Genomic DNA, 23,120 nt, shown 5'->3' on the forward strand with positions numbered 1-23,120 from the left:
TAACGCCCCGTATGATTTTGCGGTCTACAGAAATTCCGCACTCTAGTCTACAGCGTAATCAGGTTATGGGTTAATATGATACTGCTCATAATTGTGTTACGCCACAGGCAATAAAATCTTTGACATATTGTAAGGAGGGAGGAGGCAACATCGTACTCAATTGTGACCACGAGAAGTGTCGTAAATTTCGATTCATTTCGATAAAATTGTTTCCACAAGATACCCTGAACTGGAACGCTATTGTATTTGAGAGAAATTGAAATCGAAATCAAGATGGCAGACTATAAACCCAGAAAACCTGTAAAACTTTAAAAAAACAAGCTCGGAGTGGTTGATCACCATAAATTGAAAATATAGCTATTGAATTCTTTCAAACCGCTAGAAAATTCACTGATTTGAATTGCAGTCAAATGATAACTTGACGACTTTAAAAATGGTTTTAATAGTAACATATTATGATGAATGATTTATGTTATTGAAAAAAATATGAAATTGATTTAATTAAATACTGTCTTTTTTTTTCTTTTAACAAAGTTTAGAATAAATAATTTAGGGCTCTTATTTGTAAGTTGGTTAATAAAAGTTATATAATAATGCATGGATTAGAATTTGGTTTCCTTGATTTACTAAAATGTAAACGCTATCCTGTTATTCTCTTTATATACGACTTTATAACTGGATATAGCTCTTCGCACAAAACGACATCGTTTGTACATACATTTACCTAACTATCTTGTTGGAAGATGTTCTGTCAGTAATAAACTTCTAGTTTAAGATATATTAATAATTTTAAGGATGTATGAATTAACAACATATTGTTTCCTTGTAGTATCAAGCTAAAAATTCGAAAATAAGTTTCGTACAGTGGGACGCACAAATATGGCTCGGGAATTTGTCCATGAATATTATAATTAATTTTTCTCTTGCATCCTATATGTTTTAAGGAATGTATTCTGGTGTACAGGGTGGTCCGTAAGTCCCTACCCATTCACATATTTTATGTGTCCCGTGTATCTGCTGTCCTTCATTCTCGCTGCATAATATTATGCGACACCATGTTCTGCGAGACATTTTTCGCAACATAGCAGGGGTTATTGTTCCAAATGCCGCTGTAACAGCTGCCCTCAACTCATCATTGGAATTATAACGTTGTTTCGACATAATGTCTTTTATGTATCCCCAAAGAGAGTTATCACACGTTGTCAAGTCCGGACTTCTTGCGGGCCATTTCATAGACGCCGGGAGTAATATTATGCGCAACAGCACACAGAAAACTCTATACACTAGATACATAAGATATATGAATGGGTAGGGACTTACGGGACACCCTGTAGACGAAGCCAGACGCTTGCTTCAATTCTTAAAGCTTTCATTAAGAAGACAAATAGAAATGGACATGTACAATTTGCTTGGCAATACATATGTATCCCACTGTACAATTATGTTGATGTTGAGTTTGTTTTTAAGTTTATTTTATACACAGAAAGGCTAATCGGGACTGTGCTTACAGTTTAATGTGAGATCCGAATCACTGTGTGCCTCTATCGAAACAGAAACCCTTTGATTACAAGGCGGCGACGTTGTCACTACGTCATCGGGAGGTCTATTTGACGAATGAAGAATCTATATTACAAACAACTTATGTTGGCAAGAGTCTACTTTTGCAATCTTTCAGTAAACATCTTAGAATATTTCTACTTGTTCCAATTCGATTTTTAAATTACAAATTAGTAGGAAAAAGCAAAGGCTTTTTAGGGTTCTCGTCAACCACTTTTGACCATTATTGGATGTGTTTGTGTGCGTAGGAGGGGAAAAGGAGAAGTGCCTTTGCAGGATACAAGTTCATGACCTCCATCCAGTTGGGAAAGCGAAAGTTACTCTGATGTCACCGCCAGAAGCTGTTTCCCCGTTTTTTCAATCAGGTTGTCTTCCCTCCGGATCTAACACGCCTTTTCGCCTTTGGAAATTCTTATTGTCTCGTCACAACGACCCGGGTAGGTTATTGTTTTTTTTCTTTCCAGTCTCTCTTTCTGGATCGTTCTGTTCACTTTCTCATCCTTTGACAGTTTTCACTGTTGGATGTTGAGATTCGTTTTCAATTAACTCACAAGAGCGGTGATGCCGGCTGGTGTTTCCTTTCTATACCCAAGCCCATTGGCGTACGTAGAATTTTTTCGGAGAGGGCTATAATTGTAAAAGTTGATACAGTAAAACGTCGTTAATCCGGACTCCGATAAGCCGGACTTCGCTTAATTCGGACAGGCAAAAGACCCAAAAAAAAGAAAAGGAAAGCAGAATGCAAGGTTTTAAATGTGGCTAGAAGTCAATAAGGGAACTTCCCAAAGAAAATGAAGTCAACCACTGATGAAATTCTGTTTCCCGTAGACTTTGTACACTACTGTATAGTGTATTTATGCCTATCCCTTTAAATACACCATAATAAACGTGTTTTGTTGCTATAAATGGAGTTTTAATGCACTTTATACTGTTCTTTTAGGTTATTTCAGTTAATCCGGACTTTCGTTAGACTGGTCATCTTATGCCCCCATTAGTCCGGATTAACGAGGTTTTACTGTATTCCATAGCTGCGTTCTAAGGGAAGCTGGATACATTGTTTCTTTGTTTTCGTTTACTTTACTTAGCTTTTCTGACACTTTAGGCTAATCGCGAAGATGAGGATGAGTTTCGATGAAGTTGACGAAGGAACATCTATGCCCTTGTCGGGATTCGAACCCGGGACCGCTCGTGTCGTAGCGCGGTGTGCCGCTGGCACGAAATGAGATAAAATTAAGAACGGTTGTGTAGGATACTTACACATTAGGTGTAGTAGATGTCTCTCACAATATATTTTATTATAAGTAATTTAAGTAATTATGATTTGGTTTATTAATATTCCTACTGCTCAGTTTTACATCAATTACCTGACAACAATCTACAACAATTTGTAGCCAAGCCATGGGCGTAACTTGGAACATAACTTTCAGGGAACAGAATCAAACTATGACTTATTTTCAGAGAGCAGAATCGAACTATGCCTTATTTTGAGAGAGCAGAATCGAACTATGCCTTATTTTGAGGGGTCAGAATCAAACTATGCCTTATTTTGAGGGGGCAGAATCAAACTATGCCTTATTGTGAGGGGGAAGAATCAAACTGGGGCTAATTTTGAGGGTCAGAATCAAACTATGCCTTATTTGGGGGGGGCAGAATCAAACTATGCCTTATTTTGAGGGGGCAGAATCAAACTATGCCTTATTGTGTGGGGGAAGAATCAAACTGGGGCTAATTTTGAGGGTCAGAATCAAACCTGGGGCTTCACTTTGGGGGATGAAACTCGAAAAGTTTTCCAACCAGAGTCCTGGATTATTTGCTAAATAACTGTGACTTTTGCAAAATTACAAATGTTACTCTTTATTACTTTGCTCCTCAGGTACCCTAGCTTGTAAATTTTAATAAACCGAAAATTTGGGGGGAGGCAAGTGCACCCCTTGCCCCCGCCAAGTTACGGCTATGCCAAGTCCGTTTTCATTGCTCACTGAGAATGTAAAAAAGGTACACTTTATTACATGGAACATGCAAGTTTACTAAAAGAACAAAGGCAAAGAAACACTAAAGATGATTTATACAAATTCAAATAACCTATAGCAATGTCAACTAAACTCACGGCCATGAAATGAGGCGGGTGGTAGAAGTTCGCGCTGTTGCCACGTTGGAGCACAACCTCGTGTGTTCGGAGGTTTAAGAGAATGAAAGATCTCGTAGAGTTGGTCTTTGTAATCCATGTGATACAAACTGACAGTGTTTGCTCGAAAGGTCAGGGATGACACAAAATTGTCCCGGTGAGAGGTCGGTCTGACGCTCGAACTGGCAACGTCGCCCGGTTGACGTTGCCGCACAGTGCGCGGGAACCAGCGACTTTTGTCCCGCTCTCGCTTTGCTTTTCCCACATGTGGCAACAGCGCAATTCTGCCCAGCCGCCTATTCTCATAGCCGTGATTTTAGTGAATTTCAGTTTGTTTGTATTTAAGTCTACTTTATGCACATCAAGGCTAATCAGGACTGAACCTACAGTTTAAAGGGAGATCCGAACCACAATGTGCCTACACCGGGTATCGAACGGTGGCGACTCGTGGGTTTTTCAGAGTGTAGGAAGAAGTTTACAGTCGAGTCACATGTATCGCTTGTACACCCAACGGCAAAAGAAACAGTAGGCGAATTGTCCACCACCAATTTAATTCGGTCTGAATTACACAATGTGTTGATAATGAATTGAAATAAAGACGTCAATAAGCAGAGAACAATGTGTGCTTCGAACCAACATAGTTTCATTCCTTAAAACAACACCGGATGTAGAATAAAAAAGTACTGAAAATAGCGGTGGACAATTTGCCTACCATTATCTTTGCCGTTGACTGTACTATCCATTGCATTTAGAATATTAGCTGCAGGTCCATGCTCAAGGTAGGGCAAGGGGCGCTTGCTCCTCATTTTGAACTATGAAATATTTAAATGGGAATCTATAAAAACCGACGAAAATAACATTGACAATATTTCAGATTTTGCAAGAATTTCGATTTTGTTCCCCCTCCCTGTCATCGTGTGGATAATAAAAAGTTCTGCTTAAACTTTGAAATTACGCTAAAAGCTTTTAAATTGTGCTAGGATTTATTATTACAGTGGAACCTTGATAACTCGAACTTGAGGGGAAAAAGAAAAAAAATCGAGGTATCAAGGATTTCGAGTTATTGAGGGCCAAAATCGCAAGACTTCGAGTTATAGACGTCTAAAGTTTACTGACCCTTCTGAACGTCGGCACTACGTATGCCTATAACGTATGTAGCATGTATGCAGTGGTCAGAAGTAGCGAGCTACTTGTAGCGTCGCTACTGTAGCTAGCTACAAAATTTGTAGCTGTAGCTGTAGCGACGCTACATTTTAAAAATTGTACTTGTAGCGGTAGCGAAGCTACAAAATTCCTGTAGTTGTAGCGAAATTTTTGCTACAGCTACATTTTTTCTCAGCATTTTGAGGTGAATTTAATGTGGCAACAGCGTCAGAAAAAATCGACAATAACCCTTAATTTTGTAGGAGGTTCATTAAGACAGTCTGTTACATGAAGACACAGATTATCTATATTGTAGATTATAGATATCTGCGTAATTTATTTAATTAGTATCTGAATAATTCAGGTATCCACATAACTAACTGACATATATGAATATATTCCAGCCAACAGCTACGTTTTTTTTATCTGCATCGCCATTTTGGAGAAAAAACATGCCTCGTTTGCTGCACCGCTGGAAAAAGTGCCTCGTTTGCTTCACCCCCGGAACAAATCCTGTGGATATCCATGGTGTAAGAGACATCAAAATGTCATTAATTGCTGTGTAAGACACAACTTGCAGTGCAAAAACGAGCGATGGATTTTCCACTGCACTGACAAGGGAATAGTGCCAGCAATAAATGGCTCAGTACGTTAACAGCATTGATCATCGTCAGTATATAGAATCTCACCAGGAAGAAATTATTGTTACAAGAATGATATACAGTTTCTGGAATTACAATTATTTTCGCGATAATTTTTGTTCACAAATTTTAAAATTACAATACGTTTAGAACACTCAGGTTTACACGACAGTTTCCTAAATATATTTTATCATATTGCAAAAAAGTATGCAGAAACGACAATTTTCTATAGTTAATATACATTGTTTTCAAATTTATGTATTTTTCCTACTTTCCTGTAACTTTTGCTAATCATGACATTCTCATCATCATCATCCTTCGCCGTTTCCTGCCTCTGGCTGGGTCGGCATAGAAGTCAAGCCTCTTCATTTTTTCCTGGTCTTCCACCACTCCTCTCTTTCTACGGTGTTCCAATCTTGTCCTCTTCTCCTAACACTCTCTGCTATCTGCTTTTTTCACCAACATCTTGGTTTCCCCCCTTGGCCATATTCCCACTCCTTTTGCATTATAATCTCTTACTGGTAGTCTTTCTGCATCCGTCCTCTTCATGTGTCCGAACCATCTCACGTGTGCCTGATCTATCCTGTCCTGAAGCTTCACCACAGCCACTGCCTGTCGGATCTCCTCATTCCTTCCCTTCCTCAAAAGACTCCTTAAAAATTTCATCTCTACTGCCCGCATCTTCTTTTTGTTTCTGACAAATGTCATAACTACAATATTGTAGTTATGACATTGTCCAAGTCTCTGATCCAGTAATTACACCGGTCTACGTCCATTTTGCTGACTGGAGGCTGATGGTTGTTCTTTAGTAATTCGAGGGTGTTAAATCCAAAACCGAAATCCGTTTTTTTCTATCACGTCAGGTTTCGGAGGAAAATAGAAAATTATCTAAGATTAGGGATGTATATTTAGAGCAATGAAACAACGTAGTCCGTAAAGAGGTCACAAGATGAATATTATTTCAATCAGTTATTCGAGCATTGTTAACCCCAAAACAAAAGACAAATATTACTGACTTTGTAAGGAAAGCATATAGTGCATATTTCGGAATTAAATTGGGTGACCAAGATAAATCCTGGCCACCTCATAAAGTATGCAGGACCTGTGTAGACTAAAGGAAAGAAATACGTATGTTAACGTCTGGAACAACCTTCATGTGTCGGGACAGAGAGAGAGGCATCTAAGATATTTTCAAAGGGACGAAGAACTTGTCTATTGTACAGATGTGAAGGGACTAATTGAAGCTATGGGATGTGCGTATAATGCAGAAGAATGGAGGATTTTTATTGATAGCTCGAAGAGGAGTTTGAAGTGTGTGTTGATGCATAATGGCAATAAGTTAGCATCCATTCTTGTTGACCACTCCGTACATTTGAAGTAAAGCTACGAAACAATTAAAGAACTGCTTCGAGAGATAAAGTATGCAAATGACAGTTGGCTTGTGTGCGGAGATCTCAAGGTCATTTCAATGTTACTTGGTCAACAAACAGGTTTCACGAAATATCCATGCTTTCTCTGTTTGTGGGACAGTCGAGCAAGGAACGAACATTGGGTATGAAGACTGTGTCCCTCCAGGAAAAGCTTTGAAGTCGGGGCGAAAAACATCCAGAACAAGCCGCTTTTTGATCTTAAGAAAGTGTTACTTCCTCCACTGCACATTAAGTTGGGATTAATGAAGCAGTATGTAAAAGCTCTGGATAAGAATGGGGCTTGCTTTAAATACATTTGCTCAAAATTTCCTGCATTGACGCATGAGAAAGTCAAAGCAGGTATTTTCGATGGTCCTCAGATAAGGATGCTAATGAAAGATGAAGAATTCTTACAAACAATGAACCGCACAGAGAAAGATGCATGGTGTGCCCTTTCTGATGTCATTACAAACTTTCTTGAAAACTTCAGGGCGCACAACTACGAGGTTCTAGTTGAAAATCTGTTGGTGACGTTTCAAAAGTTAGGAGTAAATATGAGTGTCAAACTTCATTTCCTGCACAGCCACTTAGATGTATTTCCGTCCAATCTTGGTGTTGTAAGTGAAGAACAGGGCGAACGCTTCCACCAAGACATAAAAATCATGGAGCACCGATATCAGGGGAGATGGAATGAAAACATGATGGCCGACTATTGCTGGTGCTTGCAGAGTGACGTTCCTGAGTCCACCTACTCCAGAAAATCAAAGAAACATTTTTTTTTGCCTAAGTAGGTATGTATGTTGTGCTATTCTGTGGTGTATGTTAAGTTTAGCATAATTACAGGCATCAGGTGTTGACTGTATGTGCTCGTGAAACAAATTAATCAATTTGCCGGAATTGCTTAAAACTTTTTGTCCATTAAGAACTCCCTATTGAGAAAATAGAAACGTATGTTTGTAAACAACGTGACGTGATACTCTGCATGGACATCTGACTATGACGCAATCTCTTTGCAAGTGCTGTTGGAATGTAGCCAGATATAATTTTCTGAAAATTTGGAAATGTGACTTGTGAAACAATGCAACTTAATACCTGTTATCAGCTACGCCACCTATGTTTGCAGTCTTATAATTTCATTATATGCAGATATCTATATGGAAAATTGTTGGCGTTTAGCCCAGTATTATAATATTGTGAAAATTTTCAAATTTGATTTGTGAAAAATTGTGACGTGATACACTTTTTCTGACTACATATTTGGAATCAGCGACCTCAAATTACATAGAATCAGTTAAAATATCTAAGTCAGCAGAAAAAAATATTTCATATGTAGACCAGTGTTACTGGTACGTAGTATGTGTTATATATTACCTTCTTGCATTTCATAGGTACACCCCTGTTCCATATTAATCTTCGAACGCTTTGGTATAGTCCACCACCCATTTGTCATCTTCTGTTTACCTCCTCATCTATTCTTCCACTTCTCTCAATCATGACAATGAGGATGAATGGTTTATTTAATTATTCTCTTATCTAGTCGCTTTCTGCCACTTTCCGATAATTGTGAGAACGAGGAAGAACGTTGAATGATGAGCAGTGTGGGGAATGGAGGAGCAGGACGATCCCATCCTCCCAACTTGGCGTGTTTCCTAGTTTTTGTTTTGAGTCCATTTTATGCATAGATAAGCTGATCGAGACTGGATCCGAACCACTATGTGCCTCCGCTGGGTATCGAACCTGGGGCCCTTTTGTAATCAAAGGGATAAAGGTACTTTTCATTCAAAATGCTGCCTTCCTATCAGTCTACAAAAAATGAAATATTTATTCTGAAGAAAAATATGTTGATGTGAACATGAATACGTAATCCTACCAAATTTTATTTGTGTATAGTTGTAATCATTAATTTGGATAACACCCTAATTGCAATATTCATATATCAAATTTGAATTGATATGCCACTTGCATAGGTATGGTATTCTCAAAAACTATAGTAAAAATAAGTAACTGAAGTGACAATGCTATCAAAATTATTGAATGACGGGAATCATATTAATAAATAACAGAATTTATTTACCAGTAGTAGGAGATTTTTAATACCCATCCATATGGTTGTTTTTAATTTTTTATGCAGAAGTAGCGCAAAAGTAGCGAAGTAGCGAGTAGCGCACATGAGTAGCGTAGCGAGCTACTTTTTGGTGAATGTAGTTGTAGCTGTAGCGAAGCTACATTTTGGAAGAGTAGCTGAAGCTGTAGCGAAGCTACTTTTAAAATGTAGCGTTCTGATCACTGCATGTATGTTAAGTTAATAAGACATTGTACGTACGAACACTATACTTCGACTTATTGAGGTCCGTGCATGCGACTAAAACTTCGAATTATAGAGGTGAATTAGAATTTAGAATTTAACTTCGACTCATAGAGGTTTTCCATAGTCTACCTTCGAGTTATTGAGCTCGAACGGCATCCCATAAACTGTACAGAAATTCGTCTTATCAAGGTTTTATTCGAGTTGTTGAGGTAAAATTAGTATCGAGTGTTATGGACAATTCAAGGGGATTATAAAATATTCGACTTATCAAGGAATTCGAGATATTGAGGTTCGAGTTATCAAGGTTCCACTGCAGGAGCGCCGACTTGTCAAAATTATTGGGGGGGCTCTGATCACTGAAATAAATTAATAAATGACTCACTATCTCCCTTTTTTAAGTTTTGGTCTCAGTGTTTGGAATCTCATAAAAGCCCATGAATTCCTCAAAAATATCAAAATGTTTATCACAGTTCTAATGCAGAATATTAATTGTCCACGGATGGATATGTCACAAGTTTCGTCAACCATAATAGCAAAATATTCCCGACTTTTAATATCTGCTACCACGGAGCGCAAAACAGATCTTCCTGATATATCAATGATCTCGTTCTCAATGTCATGCGAAAGCCATTTGTAGCCCAAACGTCCCATCCACTACTATAGTTCATGCACATCGTCTCTTGAAACTATTTTTAGTAAAAATTTTAACAATACTCATAATTATATACTTAGTATATAGTAATAAGTCATGTGTTTTGCTGTCTCTGGTCATAGCCCCCACCAAAGTTGATGGTTTAGCGGTCTCAGCCCCCCAAATTGATGGTCTAGAACATTTCAAATGTGTATTTAAAGTTAAGTTCATGTGTCACAATTCAGAGTAAACTTTACAAGAGAAGCAAAATAATACATTAGATCCTCTAAAGCAAAATTATTTGGAGGCACTGCTCCCACATCGGCGCCTATGTTCAACTGTAATTATTTTTTTCGGATAATTGTAATTCTGCATCTACTTTTCTAGAGTTCTGAACATGCGTTACTTATTATTAACAGTTATGTTATAGTGTAAATTCCCCCCCCCCCCAAATTGTTCAACGAGCGAGATGGGTTCAACATATAGAACTTACAAAGGTTTGAGAAAATTGTTTTACCCCCCACTAAATCGGTCAGAATGAAGAAAAGATAGAGGATGGGTCGTGGCATTATTGTTCCTCAGCGAGCGGCAACAGGCCTATAACCATCGTCTTCGGGCTGCTGCTTGAGCGAGCGAGAGCAGTCAACTCTTGACAGTAGTTAACCTCGGCAATTGTACGTACATTGCGTTCATAATTTTTATAACACACATTAAACTCCTAAACATTAGAGAACTGGAAATAAGGACAAATGAACTGTAGGAAGTTCCTCACTTCCTACATGGAGGAATCGCGTCTGGTATCGAATCCTGGGCCGGGACCCCTTGATCGCAAGGCGACAACGATACCACAACGCCATCCGGGAGGCCTAAACTAGCAAGAAAGAAATACAGAAGGTGTGTTCAATTCTAGGGACCAGTGGCGGCGAGGGGGCAGTTGGCCCCCAAATTTTGGCCACTGTTGCCCCCACACTATGTTAAACCTTATGTATCAAAAAGTAAGGTGAATTTTCGATTTATTGAAAAACGTGCATAGAAAAGAACATGAAACTGTAGTATGTTTGACACATGGTATCACACTAAAATTCGACATAGGAACCACTGCCTTCGTGGGCATATCGTGTGAGGTGGGTCAGGGAAATGCCCATTCGGTGGTGTTTTTGGTCCTCACTCAGATTTTTGGGCACCCAGCGCTCGCACACTTTCCTGAAGCCAAGTTGGTCATGGACGATACTCCTCACTGAACCATATGAGATGTTCAATGCATCAGCAATGTCATGCAACCTGACTCTTCTGTCTCCACGAATCATCGCATCCACGGCTCACACGTTGCTGTCGGTGATGGACGTTGCTGGTCTGCCACTTCTGTCATCATCTGTCACACTAACTACTCCTACCACTTGCAAATGAGTTACTCCACACACGTACTTGTTTCTGCGACATAACACCTTCTCCATAGACCTCCAACAATTCTCGATGAATTTCAGATGGTTTCTTTCCATTGACCCATAAAAAAAACGAATAACACTGCGCACCTACTCCTCGGAGTAATGTTCAAGTCGTTGCGCCATTTTTGAATTGCTCTAGGTACCAAACGGGTTGACGTAGAATGCTGTAATTGCCGTCAGACTTGCATCACTTTGGTATCTGACACATACAAAAAATTTAATTAGCTACACAAAAAACTCTGGGTTTTACAGACAAATTCACCTTACTTTTTGATACAACCTAGTACAAAGGGAAATATACTGTCTTTGCCCCCAGTTTTGCATTTTGCCACCCCGGTTTTGGAACCCAATCGCCGCCACCGCTAGGGACCAAGTAAACATGGAGTTATGATATCATTAAGAGTGGTAAAAACAAAACCGTGTCGTTTTTGTGGAGCCAGTGATGTTTTGAAGAAGCTTATGCTTCATAGAAAGCTTGAATGCTATTGAAAAGTGGAGATCGTTGACCTAGCCTCGTTATGAATGACTATGAGGAAACAGTACACAGAAACGGTTCCCTTTGGCGAGCGCTTGCAAGTGCTCCGTCACAATATCAAAGTTTTCTATTCCCCTTACAACGCAGAGGCGTAACCACGAATTTTTGTCTTGAGGGTGGGGGCTAGTTTCAGGAGGATAAGCGTGGAATGCCCATATTATTATTATTATAACTGCCATTTTTTGTTGGTATTTTTAAAACATGTTCAATTTCACGTTACCTAATAATGGAAAACAAGCACACAAACTGTATTTTGAAAGACAAATATGACGAATATAATTCTTTTTGTACATATGACATATTTAACTTTCATGTAGAACATATGTTTTATACATATGCAACATGGAGCGACGTAAAATAAGAAAATACATACGGAATATGCCAACACTAAATTGTGCACGTATTCAATGTTTCTTTAATACATATACATATATGTTATTTAAATACATTACATAATCAATTCATCCACATCATAACAAACAAAAAAAATACAAATTGTCTCTCACACGTGCGCTCCTTTTCCTCAAAACAATTGTTCATACATTTAAAACGAAACTGCTTAGCAGCAACAGTCTGAAATTCAAAATTGGTCTTACTTCTCTCTCTAGTAATTTAGAATGCATTACAGAAAAGAATGGTGTTGCGAGCGAAGCGAACAAGAACATTTTCAGATCCAATTTTTGCAAACTGAAAACAATATTGATTTAACAGAGCGCAAATAATTTCACGGGGCGCCATGGCATTCTCTCTTTTACAACTTTTAAAATTTACATCGTTCGGTGCCCAGGTTCGATTCCTGCCGCCCCCTAGCGACTCTGAACTTGATGAAAATGCATGAAAAGGAGCAAGAAAATTTTACGAAACGTATTTTTATTTGCATAAAATTTGAAATCGATGGGGTCGATTGCCCCTCTGTGACCCCCTGCAGGTTTTCGTGGCCGTCTGGAAGAAAAAATGCAAGAAATGTGTCAAAGTCATTCCATCTTGAGTAGCTATTATTTTGTCCTGCTACTCTTTATATTCTGCTACCCTTGCTTTTCTTTACTTCAATGTTTGTCCCCCTTTGCCTCCCTAGAATTTGTTTCCGTCCAAGGTTAGGGGGGTAATGTCCCCCCTGTGGTTGCGCTACTGGCACAACTTTTTGTAACGCCTCAGTTCAAGAGAAATATAAAATTCAAAAGTTACACTCCAAGGTGACGCTTTAGTACAAAACTGCTGTACATCATCAACAATTGGGGTATCAGCAGTGATGTGCGTCTACGCGTAAACAACGATAGTCTACATTCTACACGTAGACAAATTTTATACACGTAGATTACGTAATCTATGTAAACAACATGGCGAAAGGTGATAACTTAGCAAAGGGCGCCGTGGAATCGAAATAAAATTATACTGCGTATCAGTTGCTGATGTTGAGGAGAACTTTTCGTACTCTTTCTTCCAAATTCGAACAATTTCTCACCTAGGAAGAAACCTAATGTATGAAATATTCTAGTGTTTTATGGGAAAAAGACCACTCTTGCCTCACGACTGCCATCTGTTGTTGTTTTTTGCTATTTATCTTCTTCCATAGTTGATAATAGAAGAGAAGAGAAATTTTGTTGTAAATAGGATTCTTTTCATTTCGTTAGGAACCAGTATAGTTGAAAATTTCACTTTCCTTTCATGAAACCCTTGAAAATTAATTTTAATGCACTTTAGATTGTCTACGTAGTCTATGTAAACTACAACCCAATGTAATCTACGCGTAGATTACGTGTAGACAATGCATGTAGACGTAAACGTATAGTCTACGGCACATCACTGGGTATCAGTTCGTTATATCAGAAACACTTTTCTTCAAATTTACAGGAGAAACTCCTTACGGAAATCAGTTTCTGTAGCATTGTCGAAGTTCTTCGAGGTATTTTCTTTCATCTTTCAATCTATTTCAGCCGGAAATCAATTCCCGTTGATTCAATTTAAGCAAAAACGTAACCACGCCGTTTTTTAACTATATGTTTGCCTAACCTAACTGAACCTAACCTAACCTTCTGTGAATGGTCCGTGGGGCTATCGGGAATGGTTTTGGGGCTATTCGTGGATGGTTATACGATCCCAAATGGTTTCTGGGGCTATTCGTGAATGGTTTGTGGGGCTCGCACCATGACGTGCGTTCCGTAACACTTCGAGAAATGGCTTATTTTAGTGCAAAAAATGTTTCTAATCGTGTGAAAACCTTAATGGCACCTTCAAGTATGTTCCGCAATACACAATTGGTAAGTACGAACCATACGAAACACAAAATATCCGATTTTAAAGTGTCTCCGATATAACGAACTCATACCAAAATGGGGCTTAAAATAATGTACAGGTGTTGTACAGTTATGTACAATTACTTATTTACATAATAATTCTCCATCTGTGGGTAATAAAACGAGTTTTGCGATTATCATATTGGGAATATAATTGAAGTGGGAAGGGAAAAGAAATAAATGTACATAAATTATTGAAGTACTAACCTTTATGTATCTAACTATGGCGGAATGTTTAAAATTTATACAGAAGTAATTGGTAGGGTTCAACTTACAGCAGCCCAAGGAAAGTATAATAGTTATAATTTCATTGCTATTAAACATTTGCTTTAAACAATTTGGATGTATATATATATATTGGTTTGATGTACATTAATTGTATTAACCTTTACAATATTATTTTTATTAAAGTTAAGCTTTCATTTTTACAACACCTACTTGATATTAACACAAATTTCCAAACCTTTACAACCAGTGCAATGTCTTGACTAATTTTGAGACGTTGTTTATTTGATAGAATTAATGCAAAATATTTACTAAAAGAATAGGGAGGGTTCGGACCCGATGACTGTGGTTGAACCTCTAAAAACAGTTACATGTTTGATTTTTCATTTTTTTACCAAGTATTATGTGAAGGAAACTTACAAACTTACATTCAGAATGAAGAGTGATCGTTTTTAACAAGCTGCGATGTTGACACATTTAGAGAGTTAAATCTAAATGAAACTTTCGATATCAGGAACGTCAAGAAGACACTACTTGAAATCTTGGAACTGCATTTTATTGCGTGCAAAGTGAACTGGTCATGCATATAATTGCAATATCTTTGCGTATTGTTGACTACAGAACGTTCCACGTGCAGGGGTAAGGGAAATCCGTGATATCAGGCAGCATGAACGATTATAAGGTAGTGCAATGTTGCTAATTCCTCATGGTTTGTCGACCGTGCTTAATTAAACAATGGATCTTTCACTCTCGGATTTTTAATACGAAGAATACTCGCATAGATGTCACTGCGTAGTAGCGTGCCCAGAAATATCGTTATGGTGCGGCTGTGCTTTTGTTTTGCTAGTAAACACTGGCGTACGCAGGGGGAGCTGATGGGGCAACAGCCCTTTCCTAAAATTTTTAGAAATTCAAAATTTTCATTTGAAATCAGTAAACAACAAGCATGGGCGTCGCCAGAAATTTTTGTATGGGGGGGGGGGTCGGCCAAATTATAGAGGAACAGGTCTAAATATGGGCCCCCGTTTTCATTTTGTCATTTTCGTAGGAAAAAATTAATATATCAAGCACCTGCCTTTAAAATACATCTATGAAATATATACTTAAATGTAATACCATGCTAAGGTATAGAAGATTTCCATTTTTTTTTAAAAAAAAGCAATTTCCAAAAAATGGTAAAATGATGTATTTCAAAATTGTGGTCTAAATATGGGCTACTAGTGGCAATATCACAAAAATCAATTAAAATTTAAAAAGACAGTCATTTATAGCTAAAACATTATAAAATTCATATTTATGAATAATCTGTTGTTTTGAAAATCACGCGGAATGGGAAAAATAGAAAGTAAGAAAAACATCCAAATATTTGTTGAAAATGTGATCTCAACATTAGACCTCATGTCATATCCCATATTTAGACCATCACGCTATTTTTCTTCTTCAATTTATTTTCGCTCTCTGTGGCAAATCATGGCATTATAAAAGCCCACATTTGTTTTATGTACCGCTAATATCATAACCTATACAAAGCAGATGAGAATTCAGAAAACGCTGAGTTAAAACATACCTGCAAAAGTTTTCGGAGGTCGCAATTCTATAACAGCGTCCAAGGCCGAAACTAACCACCACTTTCTCTTGCGAATTGGAGCCGCAACCTTTGTCCTTGCCAGGCTGCAGCACCGGGAGCGATGATAACTCCAAAACCCATATTTAAACCTTCGCCCATATTTAGACCTTCTCCTGTAACAGTTGAATAGTAGAGAAAACGCACGGTTATAAATGTTAATATACAATATTAAATATTATAAACACAAATAAATTTTATTCGAATTAATTATTATTATTATGTAAATAGGGAGACTCGATCTACCAAACGAGATACCAGCACAATTATTTTCAATTATTTCTTTTGCATTTTATGCTGAAATGCATTTTGATATTAACTTTTGCACGTTTCGTTCAAGAAAAGGCTTTAAATGTTAGAGGGGATTTTTCTTTTTCATAAAGTTTGTTGTGAGACCTCTCACCTACAAATGTAAGAGTAGAACCATTTGTTCTTTGAATGAAATAGTAGAATATAACCTTGTTCGTGTATTTTTCACTCAATGTTTTCGATCCGATGCATTTTTGCTTTGATTATTCTGTTCGAATACTAACTAAATGAACTTTATTTCTGTTCTTAACAATAACAGTAACAAACTTTCGACTTTCTTGTATCTTTAAATGAACAATGTCAATTTCCAGGGGGGTCCACCGACCCGTTCGAGCCCCCCCTTCCCGACACCATGACAACAAGTGAAAACCAAAGTAGTAAATGCAAACTCCCCTTAAAATGACATCCGGTTACTATTTATTTTACTATTTATTTATTATTAACCACAACAGGCGAATGCCCAATTACAGTGTTCTTTCTACATTTCTTGCTTTGAGTTTGTAAAGTTACAGTTTGATAAGAAATATTATTGTGCAGAAATGTAAATAAACATAAAACATGTCAACGCTAAATTATATGTGTATACAACAGTTAACAAACAGAGTTATAATAATACATGTTAATTGAAGAGAGTGGAATAAAATATCTAACTACTTATTTATCTTTACACTCAGTATTTCAGATCTTTACCATCATGTACAATATATATATATATATATATATATATATATATATATATAAGGAGATACTAATATAATATATTATGAATTACATAAAATAAGTCTTTGAAAAACTCTTAAAACAAAGGTTATAAACTGTAATTGCAAAATATTTTGTAGTTTATCTCGGCTCTACCTAGAAAGAAACTTGTGACATCCATTTTTTACAATTCCAAACCCCTTCAATTTTCATTAACAAATTATTTATAATAATTGTTTGTAAGTAGTAAGTTCTTGTAAGCTTCATATGACTTACAGAAACGGAATTTTTTTATTATACTAAATCTTTTTTTTCCCCCAAGGCGACAATAATGTTAATTTCACTGGACGTCTTATCCTGCTTTCCCTTAGCCACGGCTCTACAGGAAACAGAAGTTATTATCTTCATTGTCTTATCTGTAACCTATTGTGAACAGTATGCATAAGAGGGCTCCAAATCGCGTCTGTCCCTGATCCCTACAGTTCCCTTGGATACGTTAATGTAGTCCTGTTCTTGGCAAGATTGACTCAAATAAGCCCCAGGGAGAGGGGGGCGGAGGTAGATAAACGAGAGAAAGGAAAGTAAGAAGACCAAAGGAGGTAGAGAGAGAAAAATAGGAAAATGGCGGAGACAGTGATACAGAGAGAAGACGGGATAGAAACGCAAAATATGAAAAACAGAGAGAGAAATAAAAAAGACAAAGATACACAGAGAGAGAGAGAGAGAGAGAGAGAGAGAGAGAGAGAGAGAGAGAGAGAGAGAGAGAGGGAAGAAAGAACAGGAGAGAGAGGGAAGCAAAACACAAGGAAAAACAGAGAAAAGAAAACAGAGAGAGAAGAGGTATAAACAAATGTAGAACAGAGAGAGAAAGAAGCCAAGCCAAAGGAAAAACAGTGAAAGCAGTATAAACAAAGGAAAACAAATTAAAACAGAGGGAAGGAAGTATAAACAAAGGAAAACAGAGATAGAAAGAAGCAAAACGAAAGGATAAACAGAATAAACAAAGGAAAAACAGAGAAAGAGAAGCAAAACCAAACGAAGAACAGAGAAAACAGATAGAAGGAAGTATAAAGAAAGGAAAACACAGAGAGAAAGAAGCAAAACCAAAGGAAAACAGAGAGAGAGAGAGAGAGAAGCAAAACCAAAGGAAAACAGAGGGAAAGATGAATAAACAGAGAAAAGAAAACAGAGATCGAAAGAAGTATAAACGAAGGAAAACAGCAAAGAAAACAGAGAGAGAGAAACAGTTATAAGCAAAGGAAAACCAGAGAAAGAAGCAAAACCAAAGGAAAAACAGAAAAGAAAACAGAGAGAAAGAGGTATAAACAAAGAAAAACAGAGAGAGAGAGAGAGAGAGAGAGAGAGAGAGAGAGAGAGAGAGGTAGAAAAACAAGCAAAACCAAAGGAGAAACAGAGAAAAGAAAACAGATGGAAAGATGTATAAACAAAGGAAAAACAGAGAGAGAAAGAAGCATAACGAACGGAAAAACAGAGAAAAGAAAACAGAGGAAGAAAATAAACGAAGGAAAAGCGGAGAAAAGAAAACGGAAAAAGAAGCTAAAGTAAAGGAAAACAGATAAAAGAAAACAGAGGGAAAGAATTATATACAAACGAAAAATAGCAAGAAAACACGGAGAGAAAGAAGTATAAACAAAAAAACAGAAAACAGAGGGAAGGAAGTATAAACAAAGCAAAAACAGACAGAGAAAGAAGCAAAACCAAAGAGAAAACAGAGAAAGGAAAACAGAGTGAAAGAAGTATGAAGAAAGGATAAACAGGGGAAAGAAGGCAAAACCAAAGGAAAGACAGAAAAGAAAACAGAGAGCGAGAGAGAGAGGGAGAAATAAAAGATAAATACAAAGAAAAACAGAAGGAGAAAGATAAAGAAAAACCGACTCGGAAGGCAGGGAAAATTCATAGAAGGACAGAATTTGAAATAGCGAGAGGGACAAAGAGAATACAGAGAAAGCAAGAGAGAGAGAGAGAGAGAATGACTTTCGAAGGAGACTGTGAGGTAGCCCAGTGATAACACAAATAAAAGGAAACGCAACACTGGTGATTGTGCTGTAACAGCAGGAACTTTCCCCGCAGAATAGAATAAATTGTGTCTGTTCCGGAGAGTGACTTTTAGCGTCTCATTTGCCGTGTCCGCTTCACGAACGCCGGAAGAAGTGCATGGACATCGACAGATAGCACGAGGTGCCCCTTCACGGGTGAAACGATACTTTGCCCCACTGTCCTACGTCACGAGCCATTTCACGGACAAGGTTACCGAGAGTGACTGCATCCCATAAGGCATCACTTCATTACACGAGCATCAGTCTCAGACATGGCCGCGAGTGCTTGTATTATTATTATGGTATTTCTTATTTTGCATCATTCTTCTGGCCCTTTAGGCTAAACGTGACAATGAGGACGAGTGACAATTGAATTAGATCTGATTTTTGATCAGTGGGTACCTGGACACAACCCTGAGGGGTACCGGAGCGTGGTGCAGATCACATCACCTCCAAATGTGTGGAGCCCTTTCCTCACATCCCCACTTCATGGCATGGTGCTATATGCACGGGGAAGTTTACCTTGATTTTTTCTAGCGTCGTTTTTTTGTCACTTAAACGCGACGATGTAGAATAGTGATGATGAAAAGCATGAAGTACTAAGAATACCCATGGCTAACGGGGGGGGGGGGGCAGCGGTGCTTAAAATGGGGAAAAGTGGGGTGATGCTTTTCCCTACTTAAGATAATTTACATAAGGCATCCCCAGCACTAGGTTAATTTGCATAGGCCCTTAATCTGCTGTCTTTCACGCACCCCTCATCCACGTCTTCACGCTACAAATTCAAAATTTGAATTATATGAAGTCTTTTCAGATATCTCGAGGTGGGGGTGGGGGTGTCACCCTCGGCCCCCTTCTGCGGCCCTTGAATAAGCATGATCTCCAAATAGTACGACTGATTTCCCTTTAAGTTTCGGTTTCCCCCCACAAAAGGGAAATTTCTGTAGACTTAACAATGTGTGTACGTTTGGTGAAATGGCGTTCTGGAGAAAGAAACATTTTACTCAAGAAAAGTTTCAACAGAGGCAGAGCGTAACCACGCGCTGTTAAAGGATCCCGGAAGGAAGAAATATTCGCGAATTAAGTTGTTCGTGTACCACCTTCACGCATGAACCATGGAGCAAGGAAGAAACAACTTCCGGTTTCCTATATACTTCAAGTATGTATACGTTTCACGAACGAAGCGTTTATGAAACTTAAGGCTGGCTGATGGTCATACAAGTCTTTTGAACTCAGCCAGCATGACCGAAGGCATTATTATTGTATTTATGTTCCGACACTGAGAAAGTAAGATGAATGTTACCGCCTGCGGGAAATTTACTAGGGGTGGGGTGGGGTGGGGTTTAAAATCAGAACCTTGTGTTCTGAAAGAGGATATACAACTATATTTCCCGGGTTAGAATCTCGGCGTGAGAATGGGTATTCTGGGTGTCTTCATCATAGCAGCACTCATCCTCATCTTCGCGGTTAGCCAAGAGTGGAAGAAAAACGAAGTAATCAATCATCCACTACATTAAAAATCGTGTGACGTCATATTTATGTGTCGAAAAATCCCAGTCGCCACAGCCGACTGTGCTGTTTTGTTGGAATGCCGTTTCTTATTTTGCATGTATAAAATTCTGAAGATTCATATTTCAGTACAGTGTAAGTTAGAATTTTTATTTTATCAACGTTGTGCACATACCATAGGATCACTAACAATTTCTTATTCTTTTGTCGTCGTCCCTTTCCCGCTTTTTACTCGAGTGCTTAGAAAATAATTAATCAGTGAACTGCAAGAACAAAAGTTTGCAAGTTTAATGTTGGATGCATCGACAGATAAATCCTCTACGTGCTATCGACTAAGTGCTGTGAATATACCAGAGTGACTCTGTGTGCCCAACAAAAAATGATAAATTGGGAATATTTCTTCAACAAACTACAATTAATACGTCAGTGGGTAGCCTCTCAGCACAAAGGAAAGTATGTATCTTTTAAATTACAATTTATTTCTTCAACAAACTACAATTAGTACGTCAGTGTGTAGCCTCTCAACACAAAGGAAAGTTTGTACCTTTTAAATTGCAATTTATTTCTTCAACAAACTACAATTAATACATGATGGTTGCGGTAAACGCGGTTTAAAATTACTTACGTGAAATTTAGATTTCACACTTCTGCGTTGCACAATTTAATAGTTCAATCCTATTAATTTCGAAGATCCACTGTCTTCTGTGAATGAAGACAGTGGATCTTCGAAATTAATAGGATTAAACTATTAAATTGTGCAACGCGGAAGTGTGAAATCTTCTAAATTTCACGTAAGTAATACAATTAATACGTCAGTGGATAGCCTCTCAATACAAAGGAAAGTTTGTAACTTTTAAATTGCAATTTATTTCTTCAACAAACTACAATTAATACGTCAGTGGATAGCCTCTCAACACAAAGGAAAGTTTGTACCTTTTAAATTGCAATTTATTTCTTCAACAAACTACAATTTATACGTCAGTGGATAGCCTCTCGATACAAAGGGAAGTTTGTACCTTTTAAATTGCAATTTATTTCTTCAACAAACTACAATTAATACGTCAGTGGATAGCCTCTCAACACAAACGAAAGTTTGTACCTTTTAAATTGCAATTTATTTCTTCAACAAACTACAATTAATACGTAATTGGATAGCCTCTCAACCCAAAGGAAAGTTTGTACCTTTTAAATTGCAATTTATTTCTTCAACAAACTACAATTAATACGTCAGTGGATAGCCTCTCAACACAAAGGAAAGTTTGTACCTTTTAAATTGCAATTTATTTCTTCAACAAACTACAATTAATACGTCAGTGGGTAGCCTCTCAACACAAAGGAAAGTATGTACCTTTTGAATTGAAATTTAGTTCTTCAACAAACTACAATTATTACGTCAGTGGATAGCCTCTGGACACAAAGGAAAGTTTGTACCTTTTAAATTGCAATTTATTTCTTCAACAAACTACAATTAATACGTCAGTGGATAGCCTCTCAACACAAAGGAAAGTTTGTACCTTTTAAATTGCAATTTATTTCTTCAACAAACTACAATTTATACGTCAGTGGATAGCCTCTCGATACAAAGGGAAGTTTGTACCTTTTAAATTGCAATTTATTTCTTCAACAAACTACAATTAATACGTCAGTGGATAGCCTCTCAACACAAACGAAAGTTTGTACCTTTTAAATTGCAATTTATTTCTTCAACAAACTACAATTAATACGTAATTGGATAGCCTCTCAACCCAAAGGAAAGTTTGTACCTTTTAAATTGCAATTTATTTCTTCAACAAACTACAATTAATACGTCAGTGGATAGCCTCTCAACACAAAGGAAAGTTTGTACCTTTTAAATTGCAATTTATTTCTTCAACAAACTACAATTAATACGTCAGTGGGTAGCCTCTCAACACAAAGGAAAGTATGTACCTTTTGAATTGAAATTTAGTTCTTCAACAAACTACAATTATTACGTCAGTGGATAGCCTCTGGACACAAAGGAAAGTTTGTACCTTTTAAATTGCAATTTATTTCTTCAACAAACTACAATTAATACGTCAGTGGATAGCCTCTCGACACAAAGGAAAGTATGTACCTTTTAAATTGCAATTTATTTCTTCAACAAACTACAATTAATACATCAGTGGATAGCCTCTCAACACAAAGGGAAGTTTGCACCTTTTAAATTGCAATTTATTTCTTCAACAAACTACGATTAATACGTCAGTGCATAGCCTCTCAACACAAAGGAAAGTTTGTACCTTTTAAATTGCAATTTAAAGCTCACAAAATGTATACATGTACATGATGTATTTGCATTTTCATTAGCCATTGATTCTCCCCCCTGGCGCCTGGCTCTGAAGAAGATTTTTCGAGCACTGTTATATAAGTAACATAATGTGAAAAGATGGGTCTCTCGTATTGCGAGTGGTAACGGTGTTGCCTTATCATCACTGGGTTCGAGCCTGGTGGAGGCACAGAGTGCCTCGGATCATACTTTAAACCTCAGGTCCAGTCTCGATTAGTCTACATGTGCATAAAGTGGCCTTAAAAACAAACTTTGAATTACATTTTCTCAGGATTCATGGACTCACATTTGAGGAGATCAC

General features: G+C 37.6%; 1 protein-coding gene across 1 annotated transcript in view; it reads left to right on the plus strand.

Moving 5' to 3' along the window:
• The window catches only part of qtc (GRIP domain-containing protein quick-to-court), a 175,066-nt gene that overhangs the window by 16,476 nt on the left and 135,470 nt on the right, over nt 1-23,120 (plus strand). The gene's annotated exons all lie outside the window — the stretch shown is intronic.

Source organism: Lepisma saccharinum, chromosome 30, assembly GCF_977018435.1.
Source record: "Lepisma saccharinum chromosome 30, izLepSacc3.1, whole genome shotgun sequence".
In the NCBI taxonomy this organism is placed as follows: Eukaryota; Metazoa; Arthropoda; class Insecta; order Zygentoma; family Lepismatidae; genus Lepisma; species Lepisma saccharinum.